The 27,285-nt window shown below is 44.0% G+C and overlaps 1 protein-coding gene across 2 annotated transcripts in view; it reads right to left on the bottom strand.

The window, feature by feature from the left end:
- The window catches only part of TSC1 (TSC complex subunit 1), a 684,759-nt gene that overhangs the window by 228,880 nt on the left and 428,594 nt on the right, over positions 1-27,285 (bottom strand). The window lies entirely within an intron of this gene.

The raw sequence follows: 27,285 nt of genomic DNA on the forward strand, positions 1-27,285 counted from the left end.
TGAAGAATCCGAAAATGGGTCACCATTAATCGGAAGATGGATCGATGGATCTAGAGGCTCGATATACCGAAAAAAAATGGAGCAAACTCTTAGGGGAAAAAAAACCCCAAAAATCGCAAAACGCAGTCAAAGCTCGAGAGCTATATCACGAGGACTCCGAACACTTGAACGTGCGGTAAAAATCTGAAGATGGCTGCCAGAGGAGGGGCTTAGGTAGAGGGCAGTCATTGGCTGGGACAGTATGACCCAGAAACCAGTGATTGGTTGTTAGGAGAAAGACAGTTCAGAAGTGAAAAACACATTTTTTCTTTACCGAGAATTCCCAGCCTGACGATGGGGAATATTCATTAGCATGTGAATCCATGCCAGACCTCATGCTGGAGAACTCTTGACTTCTCGGTCATGTTGACACAGCAGAACCTGGTGAAGGTGAGAACAGCCCTCCATCTTGTTGCCCAGCAGATGTACACGAGCAAGTCACTGGAAGGAGGGCAGTGGTAAATGAGACCGCTCAAGTATACAATACCTTGAATTCATCATGGATAATGACATCGCAATTAATTTCTTTTATAGTTGAAGCTACATGGAACTAGGGTTCCCGGACAAAAGGCTTTTGACGTCTTACAGAAGAGGTCTTTCATAGACCAGGGTAGCCTCCTCCCAAATCGCCAAGAACATGTTTTGTAGAGTATTTGACTCGAAAATAGGCATCTTGTGCAATAAGCAGTCCTGGATGAAATGCTTCACTGACATGGTTGTCAAAGGGATTTTGTAGAGTGATGATCATTGACAAACAGTTGTATGCAAGACTTCAATCATAGACGAGGCACGAGAGGAAGGCACCATGGAGAAGCCTGTAGTAAATCAGGCCTTTATTTGAAGAGCCTGTGTTAGAGAAAGTCAAAGATGAGGCCCTATACTGGGGCCATTACTGACAGGGTCTATTTGTAGAATAAGATTACTTGTGGAGTAGGGTCCCTTATAGACAAGGCTCCAGCGCAGACTAAGTCCACTCCTAGAGCACCATCTTCATTGACTGACCCGTTACAGCTTAGGCTCTCATATGGGCCAAGTGCCCTCGTAGACAAAGCTCTTAGTTGACGGGCCCGTCACTAACTAGCCCTTACTGTACATCAAGTACACTTGTAGACTTTTTTACTACAGTTATTGGCTGAGTGAGCCCGTCTCATTGACAGGCCTGGTTTCTTGACCAGCCTCCCTCGTAGACCAGGCGGTCTCCTAGATGGCCCTTAATGTGCACAAGCCCTTTCGTAGACGAGGCACACTCGAGGATAAGGTACACTCGTAGAGACTGCTGTTTAAGAGTCTTCCCTTTTGAGGAGCCATTCTCAGACCAGGCTCTATCCCTGACCAGGCTGTCCTGTAAACAAGGCCATTTTGTAGACTAGTATTGTAGACTAGTTTCTTGTAGGCGAGCCAGTCATTGACTAGGCTCTCGCATAAAGTAGAGTCATGTGGATGAGGGTCTTTCTTCTCTCGCCCTGCAACGAGCCTTCCTAGGCTTTTTTGTTCACTGAGAAAGTGCACCATGGTAATAGCCATGCCCTTCTTAATACCTTTGAAATAAAAAGTAAATTAGACAAATGTCACTTTAAGCAAGGTGTCAGACACCATACAAATTAGGTGTACAAACCCCTTTACTGTGGCAAAATCTTCAAACAAAGACGGGTCAAAGAGTCAGATCAAAGGCAGTCAAGTCTTCTTATGCCTATATTCCATACAGAGGTCTTTGTTTAGAGCAAGTTTGGAAAGGCTCCCTAAAATCAGTTCTACTAAGGAGAGGAAGGAACACTGCCCTAAAGGAACACAGAGTAAACGTGTGCCCCCACCTCAGGGGAGTACCAAGAGTGTAGAAGCTCCCCAAACTCGCAATAGTAAAGTACGTATCTCTAGCTTTCAGACGATGTAAAGTTCAAGTTGTAGGATGACGTTTTCCTGAAGAAAACTGAGTAAAGCAAGAGCTCTGGAGAGGCCACCCAGCACTGAATGTGCAGTAAGAATCAGAAGATGGCCTCCAGGGGGAGCAGAGGAGCTGTAGCAGGTACTGCCAATCTGCTGAGTGGAAAATGACCCAAAACTACACAGACCACAATAAGGTGACTGCAGTTTTATTAATTTCATAATTTCAAATGAAACTGCTTTAATGTTAGAGGATTCCCACTCGGACGACGAGGAATATTCAAGCAAGCATGTGCATCTACGAAAGATCCAATGCTGGAAAACTGTTAGGCAAGATTGCATGCAGTACCCTGGGGGAGATTGCACCAGCTTTGACCTCTTGGCAATAGTTAACCCAACCTTTGGTATAAGCATGTACTACACAAGTTGGTAGAGTGACTGAGCAGGCAGCCCCAACTCAAGAGGGGCAGTGTGAGCTGTAGGGATATTACACCGAGATTCACAGTGACAAGTATCGAAATAAAACAATTACACTCAAGGTTTCATGATTAAACAATTATGAATGTATTTAACAGTCAGTTGAATAAGCCTTCTTTTGAAGGGAGCAATATATAAGTAACACAAACAATATACTTCAAAATACACACTCAGTTTCTTTAAATTAGTAAATACCCATTTGGGATGGCAAACAGATTCTTCCAACACCCTGAGGTGACTTGAGACTGTAGACATTAATATATCACTGGTACATTTGGAGCAATACTGATGTTAGTTTCAAACGACGAAGATGAGTGCATAAAACAATGGTTAACAAATATTCTTAAGCAGGTAAGTACTTTTTGAACCCGCCAATGCAAAGTAAATTAACCCTTTCCTGGGGGAAGGCAAAGCACAAAGTCAGAGGTAAGAAGAGTCTTTCAGGGAGCCTGGACAGCCAATGTTCATTGAGCAAAAGTCTAGAAGAGCTGAAGCACTTCTTGCAGGTAGGTAAAAAGTCTTGCACAATGTTTTTAGAAGTCTTTGTATAAAAATGAAATCTCTGTAGGACCACAAGCTGGGAGGCTTTTGAGGGGAAAAGCTGCAAGCAACTCTGCAAAGGCAACTAAGGCAAGTCTCAACTGAGAGCTAGCAAGGCTACACAACAAGAGGTAAATAGCACCACTGCGGTTCTCGGATACCTTAATAAAGATGTCACAAAAAAATATTTTGGTCAGAGGGGCATTGAGGGGTAAAAAAAAAAAAGTTAAAATGATACTCCGCAATTGGAAGTCACAAACTTTGCCACTGTCGTCTAATTGGATATCTGAGATGCATTCTCTTGCAGATGTTGAAATGGTGATTTTCAGGATACTAAAAAAAATTGAGAAAATTTGGGAAAAATGTCTTGATGTTTACTAGGACCTTAATTGTACTTTTCTATATATGTAGAGTTGTTGTGTTTATTTTGACTGGAACGGGTTGAATTTGCACTGTAATAGACTTTGCTATGTAAATTGTTCTGCTTTATTTATTTGTTAATTGTTTCATTTTGAATAAATAAAGAATTTAAAAAAAATCCCTTAATGGACTTTGCATCTGTGGTCCAGCACTCTTGTGTCTCTGGCGTCTTAGGCTTGGTCAGACCTGCTTCATGGGAGCCCGGAGGATCTTCTTGGAGCTCAGGTCCAACTTAAAGACACTCACTCGATTCTGGTTTTCCTCTCCCTGGCAATCGGTTCCTGCAGCAGCAGTGGAAGTACAGCCAGCTATGAGAGGATTTCCAGGTTGAGCTCATCTTGTGGTCAATTGGTCAAACCAACCCAAGAGGAGAAGTCGTCCTTTGAAGGTCTTTGCTAGTTGAGGCCAATTTGGAGCTTCAGCACTGCAGCAGGGTTTCACTGGCCAAACCAACAGTCCAGGAGATACAGCAGGCGTCTCTTCCAAGTTCTTCTTTGGATTCCTTCATCCAGTGGGCGACTGCCTTCGAAGCAAAAAGCCTTGCCTTTTATGCAGCTTTCTCCCATTCATTCACAGCCCAGCTGTCACTCACACAGCAGGGTGCCTGTCCTCCAAGGACAGCCCTCCAGCCAATCACCTTTGGGTGCATTCCTGTAACTAGAGAGACTAAGCACAGGGAGTTACAGCCACCACCCTCGCTTCCTGCCCTGCCAGACACGCTGAAGCCAGAGGCGGGCTTCACCAGTGAATCCCGCCAAAGACAAAACAAAGGGACCAAACCTGGTTAGGCGCCTAGAGTAAATCTCAAGGACCTTTCCAACAAGAAATGGTGAAAAAAGAAGACCAGGGCCATGTTGACAAAATGGGCAACAAAGGTTCTTTACTGCAGCTGCAATTGCAGCCCGCAGTAGAAACACTCAATGGTAGGAAAAAGTAAACCACTGCCACCAGCCATTAATTGTAGAAAGGGTAACCTAAAATTGTTACATGAGACACTAGACAAAGTGGATACTAAGTATCCTTTCCAGCACCCTATGGTAAGATAGTGTGTGCTGGGTCTAGAAAGTTACAAAATGTAAGTAACGTCAATTTCACTTCATTGGTCTTGGAAACAGTAGTTTCACCAAGGAAAGGTATTTGAACCTTTGGGAAATCGAGAGACTTCCCAGTGCCGCTGCACTGAAGGTGCTGTGTGACAATGTAAAGATGATGCCTATGCAGTTTGTCAGACTCCAAAGTCAAAAGAGAAACAGTGTCCAAATCACAGAAAAATACATGAAAGGGGGAAAAAGGTCTCACCCTCTCCAGATTAGAAATAAATTAAAAGTCCTAAGTCCAACAAAAAGAGCTGGTGTAGAAGGGAATTAGCACATTTCCGAGAATTCTCCCTTACAAGAACATATTTGGCGCAATTTTGCCACCCAGGGGTCTGCCACGCACAGTGAAACATTTATTTGCCATTCATGGCAAAGAGCGTTTCTTTGCATTAAAAAGCAAATTCAAATGTTCAATAAAAAGCAAATTAAAATGTTCCTACATCCCTGTAGTCGCAATAAAGTGCGGGAACATAAATGGTCCTCAGCGTTCTTAATATACCCTCGCCTCTGCAAGTGGGAAAGGAGATTTTCCGAGCCCCGACTTTAGATTCGTGTGTTTGGGAGTTTGCCCACACCTGTTTGAGCCTACAGGGAGACTTCTGTGAAGTCCCAGACCCTTTTTTCCAACCAAAAGTGAAATGTTTAACTTCCTGTAGCTTATGCCTTACCCGTTTTGCCTTCCAATCTAATTCCAAGACACTCATAAGTAGATAGGGATAGACTTCTAAAGTGTTATGCCTCTGTGAAAGAAGTATTTATCTGCTTTATGTTGGTTTCGTTTCATCCAATTTTACATGAGATATTCTGGAAGTTAATACAAACGTTTTACTTACATTTCAATTGCACACCAGAGCACTTCTACTCTCTAAAGTCGACTATTGCAACGCTCTCTACCTGGGCACCAGCAAAAACAACATCAACAAGCTTCAAGTTATCCAAAACAATGAATTAAGAGCAGCCTTGAACATACCCAAACAAGAGCACATCTCGGACGCCAGACGCTCCTGCCAAAGGCTAACTATACCGCAGAGAATCGAATACAAAACACTCTCTCACACACAAATACTTATCCAACCAAGCACCTAGATACCTCTCAGACAACTTCACGCATCACACCCCATTTCGCCCAACTAGATCAGCCCAAACACATTGCCTAAATATCCCCAGATTCAAACTCCAAAAAGCAGGCGGCACAAGCTTCCCTGTGCTCGCCGCTAAACTTTGGAACTCACTACCAACCGATTTCAGATCTGAACCATCCTTTCACCGATTCAGACACAGTGCCAACACCTGGTTACTGGCCAAAGAAGTCTAAAATGCCAACTTTTCCACACAAATGTACATACTGCCTGCATAATCTGCATAATTTCAAACCTTGTATATACACGTCATAATGTGCATTTTTATCAACTACTGTTTTTATAATGTCCACACTATCTGTAATACCTACCCATGTTTACCATGCTTGTAATATTTTGGCTACTTTGTAACCATGCAAGCACCTGGATGCCCAAGGGCCAGGCGGCGCTATATAAATAATAAACTAAACACTGCCATTCTAAAAGTATTATAAAGTGGTTTACTTACTGTGAATAATACATTGGTTTTCTAAGTTACTTATGTGTAATAGTACTTCCCTTCCTGAGGAATTACCTTAGTGTGCATCTATAAAATAAATCATCATTTGTATTGAACTTTAGTGTGCCAGTGTTTCTTTGACCTATGTGTATACTTTTGTACCACCTACAGCCATTTCCCCGTCCTAAAATAAGCCTGGCTGCTCAGCCCTTTCTCCCAATGTTAAGGATTTCAATCGGGCGACACACACCTTCTTCTCAGCCTAGTATGTAGCGCACAACTGAGATGCCTTTTTCTTTATTCTATGCGAATTCAATTTGAGATGGTACACAACTCGTATCACCCCCCCTTTTTCAAATACCCTGGATCACAATGGACCATGAACCAGGCCGGTTGGTGAAAATGCAATGACATGCATTACTTACCGTAATAGCATTTCTGATGATTGTATCTGCTTGGATTCACATGCTGTGCATATAGTCGACATCCAGTGGTAACCGCGGAGTATTGCATCTCGTCTTTCGGGGACCAAAAGGGGACGTCGGCATAGAGGTCCCGCCGATTGTATTTTTTCTGCCATGAGGGAGCCCAAGGCGATAGTGAGTGAGTACATAAAGAGAAAGTAGTAAGACGTCCATGTTCCTTCCACCCTGAGCGAGAGGTAGGGAGGGCGCATGTGAATCTAAGCAGATACAATCATCAGAAATGCTATTACGGTAACTAATGCATGTCTTCTGATGCTTGTTAATCTGCTTAGAATCACATGCTGTGCATAGACTAGCGAGCAGTAACCGGAGTTGGAGGTGGGTTCTGAGAAGGAACAGTAGAGAAAAGATGTCTTAGTACTGCTTGTCCCACCTGAGAATCAGACCTAGAATGAGCGTCTAGGCAATGGTATTTTGTAAAGGTGTGCACAGAACTCCGGGTTGCTGCTTTGCAAATGGGCTCAAGGGGAACATTTGCAATGAATGCTATGCCCAGTGCCCCAAGTAGAATGTGCTCTAGTCTTGAAGGGTAGTTCTCCCTTAGCAAGAGTAACAGTGTGATGCATTTGACAATCCACCTTGAGATAGCTGATTTAGAGACGGGTCCTTCTCTACCAGCTGCCACAAACAAAAAAAGTGGTTTGCTTTCCTCAGTGGTTTAGTTCTTTACAAGTAGAACATGACTGCTGCGCACATCTAGTGTGTGTAGGCTTCTTTCGGCCATGCCAGTGGGATTGTGGAAAAAGGGATTCTGGAAAAAGGTAGGTAGTTCAATCGATTGGTTCACATGGAACTTAAGAGATGAATTTAGGTGCAAATTTGGGGTAAGTGCGCAGAACTACCTTATCCCTGTGGACTGTAATAAAGGGGTCTAGAACAGAAAGTGCCTGTAGTTCGCTAATCCTTCTAATAGAAGTGATAGACACTAGGAAGGCCGTTTCATAGGTCAGGTCTTTCAGACTTGCTTTATGCCTAGGCTCAAAGGGAGCTCCCATGAGCCTGGTCAAAACCACATTTAGGTCCCATCCAGGAGCTGGGTGAGAAATTGGAGGATAAATCCTCTTAACCCCTTCCATAAAGGCTTTAATCACTGGTATCTTCCACCACAACACTTTTTGTTGTGATGTGGTGTAGGCTGACAGAGCAGCCAGATGAACCTTTAGGGAATTAAAGACTAACCCAGTGCCCAACAGATGGGTTAGGTACAGCACAATGTGTGTGGGTCGATGGGATTGACGCCCTTGGAATTGCACCAGATGACAAAACGTTTCCATTTGCTGGCATAGCAATAACGTGTGTTCCGTTTTCTAACCTCCCAGAGTATGTTGATGACCCTCTGAGGGAGCTGTAGGTGTCCAAACGATGACCTCAGGAGCCAAGCTGCTAAATTCAGAGTTTGTGGGCATGGGTGTAGGGTTCTCCCCCCTGTCCTGAGACAACATGTTGTATGGGCAGGGTAGTTTCACTGGTGGGGAGAGGGAAATTTCTATTAGATGAGCGAACCAAGGTTGGCGGGCCCACATGAGGGCCACCAGTATCATGGTAACTGGTTCATGGTGCATCTTGTTGAGAAGTGGAGTCGGTGGGGAGGGGGTTGGGGGGAGCAAAGACAAATTTCCCTGACCATGTTATCCAGAGACTGTTCCCCTTGGATCGGTTCTGGGGGTACCTGGAGGAGTAGTCTTGGCACTGGGCGTTCTCATGAGTTACAAACAGGTTGATCTCTGGGAAGACCCATTCTGCGAAGACATTGTACATGATGTATTCATGGAGCCGCCATTCGTATTCTTCGGGCAGAGGGAAATCTCTGCAGAGCACTTCTGCCAAAAGATTGAGTTCCCCTGGAACATGTTGGGACAACAGAAACATCTTGTGTTTGACTGCCTATATCCAAATGTTTTGGGACAGCTTGGATAGCCCTGGAGAGCGAGTGCCCCCGTTTGTTCAGGTAATACATGGCTGTAGTGCTGTCCGTTAGAATCAGCACTGTCTTCCCTTGTAGTTGCACCAGAAAGGCCTTCAAAGCCTTGAACAACACTAATAGCTCCAGTAAGTTTATATGGTTGGACGCTACTTGAGGGGACCACACTCTGTGCGCCGTCTGCTGAAGCAGGTGAGCCCCCCCACCCCATGAGAGATGCGTCTGTAGTGTGAGTGGCATCCACTGCAGGGGTGGTGAAGGTCTTCCCCCTTAAAGAGGTTTTCTCTTGACCACCACTGCATAGAGAACGAGGGCTGGCGAGACATCTACCAGATCTTCCCATTGTCCGCTGGCCTGACACCACTGGCTGTTATGCCACTCTTGCATGCGACGCATGCGCAGCTGCGCTCGGGGAACCAAGTATATGCATGACGCCATCATTCCTAGCAAGCGCATGGCCTTGCGCACCGTCACCTCCCAACTGGGCACATATTGAGGGATCTGAAAAAGCATGTTCGGAACCCTCTCGCTGGAGGGGAAGACGAGACAGACTTCCGTCCGAATTAGAGCTCCCAGAAATGGTTTTGTTTGACTGGGGACTAGACTATTTCTTTTCGTTGATTGAGAAACCCAGACTGAAGAGAAGATCTACTGTTTTTTTGGGTGTTCGAATGAGTCCCCCATGATGAGCCAGTCGTCGAGGTAAGGGTAAACTGGGGCCGACAGTCTGCGCAGGTGTGCTGCAGCCAATACCAGGACTTTGGTAAACACTCTTGGCGCTGAGGCGATGCCGAAGGGGAGTCCCTCGAATTGGTAATGCCTGTCCTCTATCATGAACCTGCGATATTTCCTGTGTGCTGGCAACATTGAAATATGAAAGTATGCATCTTTTATGTCCAATGTTGCCATGTAGTCCCCCTGTTTCAGCAAAGGGATCAACTCCTGTAGCGTTCAGGGGTTTTATGAACTTGTTCGCTGGGCGCAGGTCTAGAACAGGGCGCATGCTTAGGTCCTTTTTTGGGTACAAGGAAGTACACTGGATAAAAACCCTGGTTTACCTGAAGAATAGGGACAGCTTCTATGGCGTTCTTTCCCAGCAGTGCTTCCAGCTCTTGATTCAGGATCTCCAGATGGTCCGGTGAAAGGCGCCGTGAGCGTGGCGTTCTGAATTGTGGAAGTCGGGCAAATTCCATGCAGTACCCGTGGGCGACAGTCTTTATGACCCACTTATCACATGCTGGTTAACTTGTCTTCCCTAGATTACAATTTAGAGAAGCTTGGATTAGGCGGGTTCAGGAACATCTTGGAGGCTTTCCTGTGTTCTCGTGACCAAAGTGACTTAACGGGGAATAACCGACAAGTCGGTATAAGATAAACAATGTCTCTTTTTTAAGAGCTCCGCTATAGGGCGACCAATTATCGGGGAGGAAAAAAACAAATCTGAGGGACCTCGGTGCGTGAGGGATTTTGGGTACACTACACGGCACGATAGGGATAGTGTTACAGACACGCCTATGCCGACACCCCCTTTCAGTCCGCAAAAGACAAGATGCAATACTCCGCGGTTACCACTGGATGTCAGACTTTATGCACAGCATGTGATTCTAAGCAGATTAACAAGCAACAGAAATTGATTTTTAAATTCAAACTAAATCATACAATTTTTAATGTGGGGCAGCAATCATCAATGGGGTGATAATTACAATCAAAATGGAAGCAATACACTTGATTAACCTTCTAGTAAAACATACAGCGCACAAATGAATAGGAGCACTTTTGAATTAGGATAGATAGCACCCAAGTTAAGGTTTCCCCATGCAATGTTGCATCAACCCACAATTAATCAAATTCTGAGTGCATAGAAAGAAGCAGCAGGTAGCCAGGAATAAGAGGAGAAAACAATCAAAATCTGACCTTCCCTCACAAAATAAGAGGTGATTTTAAACCCTTTGCAGTAGCATGAAATGACACTAAAATGGCAAATAATTAATATGTGGTTAAAATTGTGAGGTAAATATGATTTCTCACTAAGGCAACAATGCACAAACACTAGCAATCACAAGGCAATGGATCAACAAGAAGCATACAATTTGAAAATGAGTGGAAGTTAAAACATGCTGCAGCCGAATGACACATTGGAAAGTTGCAATTTTCCCCCAATTCCCACTTTAAATTACCCAAACTGTTTTTATAAAAATGGGTGAAATACTATGATTTGGAGTGTGGTTATTGGGCTAGGGGATAGATGTATACCACAGGGATATTACTGAAGTGAAAGGATGGTAGTAGCTTAAGATTTGGATGAAATTTTTTCGGGGTGGAATGGGGTTCACTTTTTGGGGAAATAGAGCAGTTAAAATGAAAACTTCAGTTTTAAAAGAAAGGCAAAGGTTACTTAAAAGAAAATGATCTAGACTGTATTGTTAAAGAGGAACACAGTAAGCTCCAAGGTTGATTCGCGATATACGTATGACTACTTGGAGAGTGGAAAAAGGACAAAGGCACGACAAGGTAGGCTATGTGTTTCCATGGGGTGGGGCTTATACTCACAGTCCACTTTTTAGTGTTGGGATTTTTGGACAGTCAACAGGGTCTGGTCACCACACAGCGGCACGCCTGGCAAAGGTCATCTGGGCAAGGTCTGGTCACTGCGTAGCGAACAGCTGGGCAATTCGGGTCGCTGGAGGGCACAGGTACCGCTGGATGCAGTCAGTGGGCAAGCAGTTAGGGGACAGCAAGCCGGTCTGATTTCAGGATGCAAAAGGTACCGCCGCTTTCCCCTTTTTGTTAATGGGATATTAGTGGGTTTTTTTCTGGATCAATGGCCTTGCTGGAGTAGGAATCAGCTATACTTGTGTTTTGCAGTGGGCTCTGGAGTAGGGTCAGCAATGCTTTGGCCTTGTAGGGAAAATCTGGAATCAGTAAGATGAATGGAGATCAGTAATGCAGCACAGGAACTTCAGGAAGAGTGTCTGTAGAGTCCTGTCATGGACTCATTTATAATGCATAGTGACATCATAGAAGTATATGGCCGGGCAGGCTTAGCTAAACACATCTCTAACCCACTGGATTGGTCAGGGGTGCTAGTCCCCACCTCGCTCTCAGCTGGTAGGATCTAAAGGGCAGGATGGCAGATTTATGATGCGAGTTTTACAATGTTCAAAAACTTCCCATATTTACTTTAGCTAAAATCCGATTTTGCCACAAATGGTACATTTATACAGTTGAAATCTCTTAGCAAATTACATACAGGTTACACATTTTATGCAGACCATTGCAGTCCAACTTTGCAATCTGTGAGACATTGTTTTGTACGTTTAATAATCTTTGGTCTTTTTCAGTGTGAAATGTACAGCCTAAAATTCTGTACCTTTACACATGCGTACATACTATCATAGGGCCTATTTCTAACGTTCCATCATATGTCCTTTCCCCATGATTCACATTCTTCTGGTGTTCATGTCCCATACGTGCTATTGACAGCCAAGACCTTGTATGGGAGGAAAGGTCTTTAGGCCCCCCCCTTCCCCTGCATTTCTCTTCAAAGTGCAGCCTATGACTCTCCCAGCCACCATCTATGCACCTGGGCCTGGGATGTGGGAGGGCTGCAGGTGGACACATGGGGCTGCACGGTTCATCGAATAGTATAATACAGACTCCATTTAGTGACACCCTTAGACTCCATTTTAAAACTAACAAACTTAGGCCTCACTAACGCAAGCAGCCTGAAGGGCTGCCCCTCTCCCCTGCTGACCGCGCACAGCGAGCCCAGCGCTTCCCTCACCCTCCTCCCCTTGGGGGCTCTGGCGCAGGCCTGTTCTCACAGGAGACTAGGCACGAACAAGCTACATTACAAACATTGCATCTTTCACCTTCCGCAGTCCATCATTGACCTGCAGATGACCAGGCTGAAGCTGGGGTCTGAGAAAAACAAACTGCTTCCATAAAACTTATCCTATCCTCTCACAGACCCCCACATTTATGATATATGCTGTGGATAACCCCCAACCCTGTTCCCCCGTTTGAACTCCCTGTTTCACCCATGCAGCTAAGCCATCTGAAGGGACGATAAATTTGCTTAAAGCCCATGAGATTGATTGTACAATTTGAAATAAGATGGCTCTCACCCATCCCAGGTCACACACAAAGTTATGAAATGTATGTTAGAGCCTTTCATTACTAATCAAGGATTCCTGTTGCTGCGCAATACATAAAGCAATGTATGATATCCATATATACTCTGATTTCCCAAAAATGTGCAAGTTTACAAATAGACAGTTAAGTGTTGCAATATATATATGGTGTTTAATGTAATGAGTGCTGACTGTATAATAGAGTGTCCTTTAAAGCATTTGTTTACCCTCTGAGCATTGAGTTACGCAAGTCATATTATAAGTAAAACGTTGCAGACTCTTCCTTGTATCAATGCACACACTAACCTGTTTGTACCTCATTTTGAATGCAAGCTTTTTGTGTGTCCCCCTCAACGTAGAGAATACACGGCCCAACATGAAACGGGGCCTTTCCTCCTCTCACCCCTCTCAGGTACCACCGCATACACAGCAGCCCCCTCATATCTTCCCCCCCTGGCTGGACCCAGATGTGAAACCTTAGCCCTGTTAATGATGTGATGCCAACAAAACTGTTGTGTTGTTGATAGACATTATTTTGTAACATGATACTCATAGTACAAGTAAACGTGTAATATATACAATGTTCATAAGCTTGCATAATGTTTGGTGTATGGGCAACTACACTGGCTCAATCCTACCTCGCATATTAAATGATGTGCATGCAACCTTATAAAGTAGATGAGATGGAAGCAACAGGTCTCGCTCTCCCTTCTCCTGCAGCACCGCACGTTCAGCCCCCACTTTCCTCCCCCACCTCAGGTCGGGCTGACAACTAAAGGCCCTTATTCCATTGCTAATGTGATGCTTTAACTGCAACCTCTCACCCCTCCGCTTAGCCTGCACTCAGTTATCAGACCTCCCCTAAGCACCCAGACCCATAAAACATTTTACATCCCAAGGCCTTGGTTAAAAGAAATATAGGTAACAAGCCTCTCATCCCGCTGCCTCTTTGATGTACCAGCTATATGCCCTCTGACCAGATCATATCCAAGCTCACTCCAACCCCGACTGACCATGGTGGCAGTATATTTACTCTTGTGCTACCGTACTATATATATGTCCCCCACTAGATCTAACAAAGCAGAATGATCGAGGTATCCCAGATATGTGCCCCCTGATAGAGTACCTGAACTCCTGAAACAGCCCCTTTATTGTATGGTGTTTTTATGACAATGAGATAGGAGCACCAAGTTATGTGCTATTTTCTCTTGTGATGTTAGATTAACAACTTGTAGGATTTACAGGGCCATTATTAATTTTAATGAATGAGTATGTGTGGCCACAAGGGCAAATGCCAGCATAGTCCAAGATACATCAATCAACTCCCATCTGCCCAGAGCTCCACCCTGATGAGTTCAGCTGACCTACGAGCATCACAATGACACCTCAAGGAGCCTTGCCAATCACAGAGCTTTACCCCTATGGATGTATACGCGCCCCAACCTTACTGCCCAATCTCATCGATTCATGTATCCCTTAGCTCCCACATCATAGGTGACGTGGGTTTGTAACAAAATGTGAATGTTTGCTGATGTTTGGCAGAGCGCCCTCTGAGTTTGCAGAGTTCTCTGCTTGCTCTATATTGGTTGGTTAAACTTTTACCTTTTGATTTTACCCGCACTTGGTCTTAGTCTCATTCCCATCTGGGTGTGTCCATTATTGCCTCTCATTGTGGAGTTTCAAATGCCTTTTTGGGGGACTCTCACTTTCAACCTCTTATTCGAAAGCCACAAAAGTCGCATTTAAACCGCAAAATGTTGATATTTTTGCAAAGTCCTGCTGCAAAGATAAAAGTCTTGAAAGTTTATTTATAAAATAGTCTCTGGAAGCAGATGGGCTGTCCTTTGTCCTGCACTGGACCATTTATTTTCCTCTTCATCTACCACCAACTGTCATTTCCTCCAGAGTAAGGTGGGGTTTCCCAGTTTGATTGAAGGTTTATTGCCCCTTCTCCACTTCACACTTCCGTGTCCTGGAAATTCCATTGAGGGCTCAGCCCAGACCAGATTCTGTCCAACCTAGTAATTATCACTGGGGTGTTAGTATCTACTGAGAGGGCCCTTTTTGGTTCCTTCATCCTCTCAGCAGAAACCGTTTTTTTGGCTGACACGCCCACCCCCCTGCAGCCACTGAAGTTTGATTTAATTGTATTTATTTTTGTTCTGACTTGGAAGAAACCCTGCAGAATAGAACCATTTCATACATTGTATTTTCACAGTACAATCCCCTTTCACATTGCTAGGGAAGAAGTTTGTTCAACATCGTACTCTCAAACAAGCATTTTTCTTCTTTAGTTTTCAAAGCCTATTTCGACACAAGCAGTGGGTGCAAGCTGCTAGCACTTTGCTTTCAAATTCGGTTTTTGACTTTCCATCTGGATTCCCACACTGTTTTGCAGCCATAGTTATTTTCTTGAAGCCAGTAGTTTATTTGAACCACCTATGCACTGAAATTGACATAGCCCAGAGCTGGAGTTTATTTTAATTACTAATCATTGACACTTGTAACTTAAAAAGTGAAGCTTTTCCCGTGCGATGGGAAATTAAGTTTCTTTGTTGATTTGGTTTGAAAGAACCTGTCATTCAGGGGTCATACTTGGTTTTGCTGAAGCACAATGGGGATATGAAAGGGCATGGCAGGGCCTTATTAACAGTAGTTTGAGGAAGAACAGATGAAAATAGTGTCAGAGCAGCATCATTTTAAGGTAAAATATCCCCTTTTTAATGGGGACTTGGGACTGGCAACAAAGCAGCGCTGCTTTTTCACTCTTTCTTTTGAATATGTAAGAACACACTGGCAAGCTCCCCCAGTGTGCCCCCTTGTTCCATCCTGCCCAATATGTGCTTGGCAAGATGGTGCAGCCATCTTTTTGTCGCTGCAAAATGCAGTTTTGAGGCCATGGTGCTCACAGGAGCCCGCACAGCCATTTTGCTGGTGACTGCTGAAGCGCAGCTTGGTGATGTGTGGAAGTACTGCTGAGTGGGTAAATCTATCCCACACCAACAAAAGGCATATACTAAGAGTTGGAGCCCTGTGATCCAAGTGCTATTCTTCACAAGTCCTACCATTTGCAGACTTTTGTAAAACTCACTAACAGGGTGGCCTCCTAAATTCTTAATCCAAGAACTCAATCTTAAAAGACCTCAAGATTTAGCAAGAGGGCCAAGGTAGGGTGAGAAACCTTAAACCACAGAAAACGGTAACGTCATTAGAGAGATTTTAACAAGATTCCTGGGTGGAGAAATCTGGGCCAAACACCAGGTGTGGACTAATGAATTATGAAGTAACCCCAGCTGGTTTGTAAATCAGAAACTGAGATAAACTGTGATTAATATTAATAAGGAAGAGACTAATCAAAGACGAATGCAACCCGAAGAGATTCAGAAGAGATACTTCCTGTACCGACTGGAACTCTGTGAAAGAGCGAAAAGCCTTGTTCTGCATGTGTCGGGGAGAATTCACAGAAATGTGCAAACTCCCCTCCACCTTAGAGACACCCAGCAACTTAAAAGGAATTGAGGACTTGATTTCTTAACCTGGAGAGAGTGAGACCCCCACCCACTCTCGCATGTATTTTAATGTGATTTTGAACACTGTTTCCACTGGTTGTGGAGTCTGAAACTCCATAGGCATCATCGTTTACAGTGTGTCACACAGCACCTTCAGTGCAGTGCCTTTCAGATTTCCCAAAGGTTTATATAACTTCTCTTGGATACACTACTGTTTCCAAGAGCAGTAAAGTGAAATTGACTTTACTTAAATTTGTAACTTTCTAGACCCTTTGTCTAGCTTCTCATGTAACAATTTTATGTTACCCTTTCCTCGATTAATGGCTGGTGGCAGCGGTTTACTTTTAACTACCGTGGTGTGCATTTACCGCCGGCTGTGTTCGGAGCTGCAGTAAAGCACCCAAGGGTGTCATTTTTGTCAAAATGGCCCCAGTCTATTTTTCGCCATTTACTTGTGAAAAGGTCCTTGAGATTTACTCTGCGCGCCAAACCCCGTTTGGTCCCTTTGTTCGCTTTGCCTTTGGCAGGATTCACAAGTGAAGCCCACCTATGGCTCCAGGGTCTCTGGTGGGGGGCAGGAAGTGAGGGAGGTGCCTGAAACTCCCTGTGGTTAGTCTCCTAGGAGACCAAAATGCAGTCTGTGATGATTGGCCGGCTGACTGTCCGGCAAGGACAGACACCCTTCTGGGTGACTGACAGCTAGGCTGGAATGAATGGGAGAGAACTGAATAAAAGGCGAGGCTTTTGGCTTGGAAGGCAGAGTCGACCACTGGACGAAGGCACAGAAGAACTTGAATAGGACGCCTGCACCAACTCCTGGACCGTTGGTTTGCCTGGTGAAGCCCTGCTGCTGTGCTGAAACTCCAAATTTGTATCGACAGAGAAGCCCCTGCAAGGACAACTTCTCCCCTTGAGTTGGTGGGACCAATCAACCAATCCATCTAAACAGCCAGAAACCACAGTGTCGCTATTTGCGGTAGTCGCAAGTAGCTGAAACACCAAAGTGCCACTTGTTTCAAAATTGCTGGTTGTGAGCGGTGACCGTCCCACTGCAGAGGCCTTCCCAGAAGTCCTTCCTCTTGTCCCCATGACTGAGGCCCAGGAACAGTGAGATCTGCAGAGCCGCACAGAAACAGGAGTCATCTGCTGCACTTTTTCTTCAATACAAAGGTACTGTAAAGTCTGAGAGAACTTACCTCTTATTGTAGAGTTGCTTGCATCTTCTACTACTCATAAGTCTAAACAGCTTGCAGCCCTATGTTTGATGCTTTTCTTCAAAGACTTCCAAAACATTGTGCAAAGACTTTCCTACCAGAAGTGCTCCAGCCCATATAAGACTTTTGCTCATCGACTTTGGCTTAGCCTGTTATACTGAATGACTCTGCTTAGCAGATCCAAAAGTATTTGTCTGCTTAAGAATATTTGTGGTCTCTTGTTTGTTCCAATAACATTTTCCTTTGACCAAGTTCTAAGAATATTTGAAATATAAGCTATTAATGTCCCCAGCACCCTAGCTATTGAAGTCACCGGAGGGTGTAGGTTGCGACTGTGGGCCATCCCAAAAGGGTTTTTACTGATTTAGAAACTAAGTGTACAGTTTTTGGAGTGCATTTGTGTGTTGCTTTTATATTACTCCCTTCTGAAGAAGGCTTATTCTAACTGACTGATAAATTAATAATGTTTTAGTGTTTATTTGAATACTTGTCGCTGAATCTCTATTTAACTCCCCTACAGCTCACACTGACCCCTCTTGAGATAAGCCTGGCGGCTCAACACGCTACCAGCCTGTGTAGTACAAACTTATACCAAAGGTTGGGTTACTATTGCCAGGTGGTCAGGGTGCTGTAGTGCACCCAAAGGGTACTGCATACAATCTTGCCTAACAGCCTGATCAGGAGACATCACAGTGCGGTCAGAAGCCAGTCACCGTTCCTGTGCTTGCGGCAGAAACCTTATTGTTTTTATGATTTTTCCCTTTGTTCAAATTGGTAGGGACAGAACTTTTCTAGACAGAACTCAGGCTAGAATAGCATACTGGGCAAAGACTTGTAGGACATCCTGTCGACCACCCCTTTAGACTTTTCTTTAGGGTAGGGCTAAGCATGTTGGGGATAGATTGGGTTTTGAGCTACTTAAAGAACCCTTTAAGCAAAATGAGTGTCAGTTTCTTGGATCTTTGTGAGGGAGAATTCTCCAAAATGTGCCAATTCCTCCCACCTTAGAGCCCTCCAGCTCTTTTACTAAACTTTGGGACTTTGAACTTTTCATTTCAATGTTTTATCTAGGTTTGTTTCTTTTGGTTATGGTGTCTAACCAACTCCATAGGCATCATCTTTTCCAATTGTGTCCCAAAGCACCTTCAGTGGAGTGGCACAGGAAAGTCCTTCAGACTTCCCAAGGTTTAAATACCTTTTCTGGGATCAACTACTGTTTACCAGAGCAGTAAAGTGAAATTGACTAGACTTAACATTGTACTTGCTAGGCCCAGCACACCCTATCTTACAATAAAGTGCTGGAGGGGTTACTTAGTATCCCCAAATGTTCATGTAACATTTTTTATGTTACCCTTCCTCAATTGACTGGCTGGTGGCAGTGGATTCGTTTTGATCTACCTGGCATTTACCACGATCGTTTGCGGACCCGGTAACGTTAACCGCGGGAGCCATCTTTTTCAAAATAGCATCCAGCCATCTTTGCTAAAATGGTGCCCAGTCTTTTTTCGCCAGATCTTTGTGGAAAAGTCCCTCTAGAGAATTTCTCTGCGCACCAAACCAGGTTTGGTCCCTTTGTTAATTTCGCCTTTGGTGGGGTTTCTGAGAGAAACCCACCTCTGGCTCCAGATTGTCTGGGGGTAGGTAGGAAGTGAGAGAGGTTCCCAAAACTCCCTGTGCTTAGTCACCTAGGAGACCCAAATGCACTCTGTAGTGACTGGCCGGCTGACTGTCCGGCAAGGACAGCCACCCTGCTGGGCGAGTGACAGCTAGGCTGGAATGAATGGGAGGGAACTGAATAAAAGGCGCGTCTTTTGTCTTGTAAGGCAGAGTCAACCACTGAACGAAGGAATCAAAGAAGAGCTTGAAGAGGCTGCCTGCTGCAACTCCTGGACCGTTTGTTTGCCCGGTGAAGCCCTGCTGCAGTGACTACTTGCCAGGTTCGCATCAAGAGAGAAGCCCTGCAAGGACGACCTCTCCCTTTGAGTTGGTGGGACCAACCAACTCCCAACTAAGCCACCTGGACACCCATCTCTGAGCTGGTTGAATTTCCTCAGAGTTGTTGCAGGAAGAGGGACACCAGATTGTGTGCGTTGCTTGTAAAATGGCCTAAAGCTTTTGGAAGATCCTCCGGACTCCCAGGAAGCAGGACCGACCAAGCCTGACCCCCTCAGTCGAGTGCGGGACCTTAAATATGAGGAAAGTCCACCTTGACAGCTAGGAACCACGCTTATTGCTATTTGCTGTACTGCAAGGAGCTGAAACGCGCGACAGCCACTGCAAGTAAAGTTTGCCTGTTTTGACCGTGTCAGTGCAGGAGTCCACCCAGACGCCCTCCCTCTTGTCCCCATGACTGAGGCCCAGGAACAGTGAGAACTAAAGAACTGCACAGGAACATAAGTCTCTAGCTGCATCTTTTCTGCTTTACTAAGCTACTGTAAAACAAGTCTAAGAACTTCCCTCTTACTGTGGAAGTGCTTGTAACTTCTACAACTCACAAGTCTAATCAGCTTGTACATTTGTTTCTTCTTTTTTATCGAAGACTCCCAAGAACTTGTGCAAATACTTTTCAATTTGCTTACCTGAAGTGCTGCATCTTATACAAAGACTTTTGCCCATTCACTTTGGCTTAGCCTATTTGAATTGAATGGCTCCTCTAAGCGCTATCTGAAAGTATTTGCCCTGCTTATGAATATTTTTAATTTCTTGTGTTCTAATAACCTTTGCCTTTTACCAACTTTTTAGAGTGTTCTGAATGCCAACAGTAAGATATTAATGTCCCCAGCACCTTGGTTACTTAAGTCACCTGTGGGTGTAGGTGGTGTCTGTGGGCCATCCCAAAAGGGTTTTGTCTGATTCAGAAACTCAGAGTGTACAGTATTGAAGGATATTTGTGTGTTACTATTCTATTGCTCCCTTCTGAGAAGGCTTTATAACTGACAGGTAAATAAATTGTTTATGCAAGAAACCTCGAGTGTTAAGAGTTTATTTGAATAACTGTAACTGTGAATCTTTGTGTAACTCCACTACTGCTCACATTTCCCCTCTTGACATAAGCCTGGCTGCTCAACATGCTACCAAAACTGTGTAGTACAAGCTTATACCAAAGGTTGAGTTGCCTTTACCTGTAGTCATAGTTGCTTGTAGTGTTCCCAGAGGGTACTGTATTCAAACTTTGCCTAACAATCTGACTTCCCATATTCCCTACTCGGTTTTAGCGCTAAACCAAGAAGTATTTACACTTTCAGTATAGTGTCCTCTATACCCAAAAACGAGACATGGTGAATGCCCTCTTGTTTAGCCTTTATGCACACATTAATTCTCTTGAAGACAGAAAATTAACATTAAAATCGGTATGTATGAAGTTGCCACGATGAGCATCAAGTAGTTGCAAGGAGTAACTAAATACAGACTCACATCGGTTGTGGACGATCTGCTCACGTTAGGTGGCGGTCTTATAATTAAGATGCAAGGTATAATATAGTGCATTTATTGATCTTTTCTCGTCACGTTGCCATAAGTTGTTGCATTGAGACTTTCGAATTGCTTGGAGTTGGTTGTAGGGTAAATTGTTCTGTAGTCTCCTTCAAAGACGGCCAACGATATATATATATATATATTTAGATAACAGTATTTTTTAGTGCAACATGCAATAGTTGCATGCATTCCGGTTTAAGGTCTAATAAATAGTAAGACACATTCACCGTAATCTTATTTCTGGTGATTGTATCTGCTTAGATTCACATGCATTGCACATAGTCCGACATCTAGTGGTAATCGTGGAGTAATGCATCTTTTTTTTCAAAGATTGAAAAGGGAGGTCGACCTCGGTGTGTCCAACACTATCCCTACTGTGATGTGCAGCATACACATGATCACTCACGCGTCGAGGGCCCCCAGGTTGTTTTTGTTCTGCCATGATGGAGCCTGAAGGGAACGTGTGAGTACAGAAGGTGTAAGAGGTCTATGTGCCTTCAACACTAAGAGGGAAGGGTGGGTTGATGTGAATCCAAGGAGAAAGAAGCACCAGAAATCCGATTACGATGAGTAATGTATGTCTTCTGATGCGTGTGAATCTGCTTAGTATCACATGCTGTGATATATGATATATGGCATTTGCAAAGCGCCTATATAAAAGTGTTTCAAGGCTAGCGAGCAGTACCAGGAGATGGTGAGATGTGTGAAGGAACAGCAGCAAAGAGGTCTTAACACTGCCTGAGCAACCTGACTAAAGCCCTCGATACCCAGGGGGGTGACCGAGGAGCTGAACTTGCACTGCTTCTTGTGAAATCAGCATTGTCAGCACTTATACGATCGTCTGTCTGATGTATTAGTGTTGCTTGATCCAGCGTTCATCGTAGTCTGATCTCTGCTTCACTATCCCCCTTTGTTGGGTCTCCTCTTTGGTTTCATTCTATAGACAGTTTTTGTATATTTCTGTAGTGCATTCAGCGTGAGGTGGCAGCCGAGCTGCCTCGCACAAATTGCAATGGTTAGTGTATGTTCGTTTTATTATTCTGAGTTAGGTATGCAACAAAACATTACCAATTTGGACGACACAGTCACCCACTTTTACATTCACAACTTTGCCGACTGCTTTTGAATTTATAGAAGGTTTCCAGGCCCCACGCTTTTCAGCGATTTACCCACCACAACGACATTTGCCCCAACGGGGCTTTCAGCTATATTTTAGATTACTCAACTATGAAGTGCGTGTGCATGCGATTAGTTTGTCAACCACATTTAAGCAATTCGGAAGCACTACTCATTCTTGAAAGCTTTTCACACCAGCAGACAACGGAGCGGCTTATGGAGGTAAGGAAATGCAGATGTATTTATCATTCCGAGTAGCAGACCTAGAGGTGTTATTACAGAAATGTGTCTTTCTTTACCGTTTTGCCACGCTAGGAATGGCTGATGCCTTTAGAGCCCATTCTCACTGAAGTAATCAGCATTCTATTAGAGGCACGCTCCCCTCGGGTGTGAGCAACTACTTTTAGTCAGGCTTTACTGTCAGCACAAAGCAGCACAGGCACATTATTTGCTACAACCTAGCCAGGTGAGAGCAAATAACACTACATCAGCTCTTCATATGCATAGACATATTAGCCGTGTTATTTGGTCTAATGCGTTATTTTCCTTTTTCTTTTCCTTCCCTTTCTCGTCTCTGATTCAGATTCAAGAACGATTATCCCGGACGTTAGTGTTCTGGATGGATAAAATAAGATTGAAGATAAGAGCACTCATTTTAAACATGTTAAATTAAATTCATTGCTTACAAAGTATATCTTTTGGAAGTGATATTAAATCAGATTAAGATACAGACTATACAAGCTTACCCTGCATTCCAATTAACAGCTCAGAATGCTAGTATTTGAAACTCAATAGATAATTGCATATATGGACAGGAAGGTATATCCCTTAACATTGGTTCACCCTCACTTGATTTTGTAATACACAATTACCTTACATTCTTTTATTTTTCTATTTAGTCTATTTGTATCTTAATCTGATTTAATATCACTTCCAAAAGATATACTTTGTAAGCAACAAATTTAACATGTTTAAAATGAGTGCTCTTATTTTCAATCTTATTTTATCCATCCAGAACACTAACGTCCGGGATAATCGTTCTTCAATCTGAATCATATTTGCTTTGTATTTTGGTGACATTTCTTATCTTCACTTCACAAATACCTTGACTACACGTTATGTAATTTGTATTATTCTGAAAGCAAGATCACACGTAACCGTGGATAATAGGCGGTACGTTTACACAACACTAAAAGATGGCACTCATATTAGTAACTAACAAAGGACCATTGCAGTTGCTGTGACAACCACACCAATAACTTTTTAAAGCCGCCATTTTGGATTCTTCCGCAGACAGAATCGTACGGAGGTGTTAATGCGGTACTGCAGAGGTAAGACACGCTTAAGGGATTATTTCGCTGCCCCAGCCCGCACGGCATGGGAGAAGACCGATCTAATGAGCACACGTAGCACAAGGAGATATAGAAGCGCACTCTCTAAGCAGCTCGTTGTTAGATTGAATGGTACAACTACTTAATCAGACACCCGGAATTTTTTACCCTCTCGTTTGTTAGGAGCACGAAAAATGTGCTTTGTTTCTGAATTTACAAAAAGACACAATCGAACAGAGATACTTAATCATATTAAAAGATAAACATGAGGCATTTAACCGGTCAATTACACTCTATATGAACGTAACCATACGTCTAAGAACACTAACTAGACAGTCATAAGCTAACAGATGTGCCAATACAGAATCTAATAACCCGAATATTGTTTGGCAGGCTGGGATTGATCCCGTGAATCTTTTTGTTAAGCTGAAAAGCAACGTTCCAAATGAAGCAACCTATAATATTGGGTGAAATTCATTTATTCCAAAAAACGATTTTATATTTAATTTACATATTCATGTTTTCAGAGACAAATGAACTCATGGCATCTTATTTGTTTTTTCTCTCCAACCAAACCCTTTTCCATTCCTATCCCGCTTTTGTCTCCAATTTGTTTATTGAATGGCATTACACAATGAATCCATTTCTGCTTTCATGCTTAATGTCACACTGTTCATCCCAATGAATCCTTTCCATTTCCCACCCTCCCTGTCTGTGCTACACTTGACACATTGATTCTTTTGAATAGTTTTTTTGGAATTCAACTTTTTTATTTTTATTTGTATTGTATTATTTTTTAACTAATTAGCCCTGATTTGAAAAAGACAGCGTGGTCCGTTGAAACACGTGTCATCACAAAGGGCACTTACCCTCACCAATACAGAAATGTATTTCTATATTCCAATTGAGTGGAGTTTGCTTTGTTTAAGTTGGCACATGAGAGCGTGCAACCTCCTTTTTCTTTTTTGATTTATAAAGCGGAGTAAAGGAACCACATTTTCTCCGCTGTTGCGCAACTCATGCGACACAAAATATCTCTGCAATAGATCATAGGGCGCTGAGGTCCATTTTGATAAGTGTCCCTTGGAGAAAGGTTGCTCATCGGGATTTACTTTTGGTTTTTACACTAGGTTTGCCTCATGTCACACAAACTGACGAACTTGCTACAAATTGCCATTGCCACATCGCCTATGTTTGACGATTTGCATCATGTGGTTTGTGGGCTGAATCTTATTTGGTATTGGTTGGGGCTTCAGTGATCTATTTTTGTGACACGCACAGATATTGCCCTAATGGATACGACATCTGAAAGCATTGGCATTTGTAGCACAGGGGTAGAGGCGGTTTATTGGCCACATTTGTTTTATGCAAATACAGAGTTGGTCTTTGCCTCAACTGCTTCTTTCTCAAGAATGTCATTCTAGCGACTCCACTAGGCCAATGGTGTGCAGCCTTCACCGCTGGCTGTTTTCAGCCAAGGTCCTTGTTAGGGAGAATTCGCATTTCTTTAAATGGCTGGTGGCAGTGGTTTAATTTTCCTAGCATTGTGCTTTTCTACCGCAGGCTGAATCCTCAGCTGCAGTATAGCACCCATGGGTGAGCATTGCATCAAAAGGGCCCTGGTCGCCTTTTTTTCGCCATTTCTTGTTAGCGAGGTCTTTCTTTGGTTTTACTCTGCGCGCCAAAGCAGGCTTAACCCTTGTTCATTTTGCCTTTGGCGGGCTTCAGTACTGAAACTTACCTCTGGCACCAGTGTGTCTGGCAGGTCAGGAAGCTAGGGAGGTGCCCGAAACACCCTGTCCTTTGTCTCCTTGGTAACCTGAATGCACCCAGACATGATTGGCTGGCTGTGCTTGCAGGACAGCCACCCTGCTGTGTAAGTGACAGCTAGGCTATGCATGAATTGGGAGAAACCTGCATAAAAGGCGAGGCTTCTTGAACTGAAGGCAGAGTCAACCACTGGATGAAACATTCAAAGGAATCGTGAAGAGAAACTTGCTGCATCCTCCTTGACCATTGAACTACCCGTTGAAGCCCTGCTGCTGTGCTTAAAATGATTTTCCGAATCGACTAGAGAAGCTCCGGAGAGGACTTCTTCCCTTGGGTTGGTGGGACCAACTAACCACAAGACTAACTTTGCTGGAAGATCTTCCCCAACTAGCTGTTCTTCTTTGCTGCTCCTGGAACAGAGCAGCCAGGAGTCGAGAAATCCACAGTAGAGTGCAACATCTTTAAGCCGGACAAAAGCTCCAGGAAGATCCGGAGGACCCTCCTGAAGCAGGATAACCCAAGTTCGAGTCACCCCACCAGAGTGCTGGATTCAAGGAGTGAAGGAAGCCCATCCATGGTGGTTCTACATGCCTGTCGCTGAAACCGCGAAATGCTGCTGAACTGAAAAGAGCCAGTAGCTGCTGGCGATCTTCGAACTGCAGGAGTCCTCCAGACGTCTTCCCTCTTGTCGCCACGACCAAGGCCCAGGACCCCAGGATCTGCAACCAGAACAGAAGCCAGCTGGATCCTCTTCTTCCAACCCAAGGTACTGTTCTGACTTAGGGGTACTTGACTCTTGTCTGTAGCTAGCATTATCTCACATGAGGCTTGCAGTAGCTGCTTTTTGAAGAGTTTATCTCAGCTTTAAAGTTCACAAGCCTGACAGCGATTTTCTAAAAACTCTTTTGTGCAAGACTTATGTGCTATTATCTAAAGTGCCTCAGCTTCATGGACATTGTTCGAATTGACTTTGGCTGTCCTGGCTCCCTGCAGACTCTACACATTGACTTTGATTCTAACTTTCCCTCATAGGTGGTCTGTCCATACTCTCCTCAAACCTTGCTCTAGTCCAGGAGCTTGTAGTTGGAGCTTCTGGGAGGGAAATAGCCAAATATTCCTGAATAGGGCCCTTAAGACACTGCAATGTCCTTAATTTAGGGGGTGTTTTACTTAAAGATGCGAGTTATGATGTGTTTTTCGAGATGTCAGAAACGGGTGCCAAAACATTAGGGGGAGCACCCTGTGTAATCGAAGACTTGGCAACATGCGTCATATGCGGAGGCACAGAGGGTCGGGAACCGGAAGGTTCTACAGGCCCCACTAAAGATTGACAGGCCTGTGGGAGCCGTTGGCATCTTAGATAGTACAGTTGAAGGATGCATAGGGGTTGTGTGATTAGTGGTGGTGTGAGCATGTGTGCTGTCACCAGTGGGTAGTCTCCCCATAGCAGTGCATTTGGCATGCCTATTTGAAGTGTCCTCATCCGATGAGACTGCACCGGTGGGGGGAATGGGATTCAACCTGCATGGCTGAGACCGCCCACCACTTTGCACTCCTTTTCATTAGGTGTTTTAGGCTCAAAGAGAAAAGGCTTTACAGCACCGCTAGTCATGGTCCCGAGGTAAGCAGTTATTGCACTTCCTATGAATGTCCCTCCAGGGAAACTTCGGATTACAGGAAGGACAAAATTTAAACAAGTTATCTCGATTATTAAGTGGAAAAAGGGCAGCCAGAGATCGGAAAGAAGAGGGAAAAGCAAGAAAAGGCGAGAAAGGTCCAAACTCTCCCTACTGCTTTTAGGAAATACTTCTCTTGACAGCACCTTTCTTTCCATTTCTAAGGACCCACAAACTTTTTTGCTTTCATTTTTGTATATGACCTGCTCTTTTTGCAGTGCAGTGAGGCCTTAAGCTTCAATATACTGGCTTTTGCTAATTTATCATGGGGAAACTGACGTGTCCTTCAGGCTGTCGGAAACCCATGCTCAGGTAGCCATCACAGATACTGGCCAAGTCTGAGATGATTAGGCCAGTCTGCAGTTTCATTGCTGCACCCAGCAAAGCTTTGATAAGCAAAGGGACTAACAGCCAATTGCTCTAAATGCCATGGTGCTCTGTTCCCAGGAGAGGCAAGAGCCAACTGCAGCCAATTCTGTATGGGTTTACTTCATTATCTCCATGCAGAAAAAGGCACATTTTACAATGGGTAGAACTGGACATGTGTCACGGCAGGTAAAAATGCCAGCCATGCCATGGATGGTAAATGAACACAATGTTCTATTTGTTTGCATATTTCAGAGA

The sequence above is a fragment of the Ambystoma mexicanum genome, chromosome 8, assembly GCF_040938575.1.
Source record: "Ambystoma mexicanum isolate Mex_15411 chromosome 8, UKY_AmexF1_1, whole genome shotgun sequence".
Lineage (NCBI taxonomy): Eukaryota > Metazoa > Chordata > Amphibia > Caudata > Ambystomatidae > Ambystoma > Ambystoma mexicanum.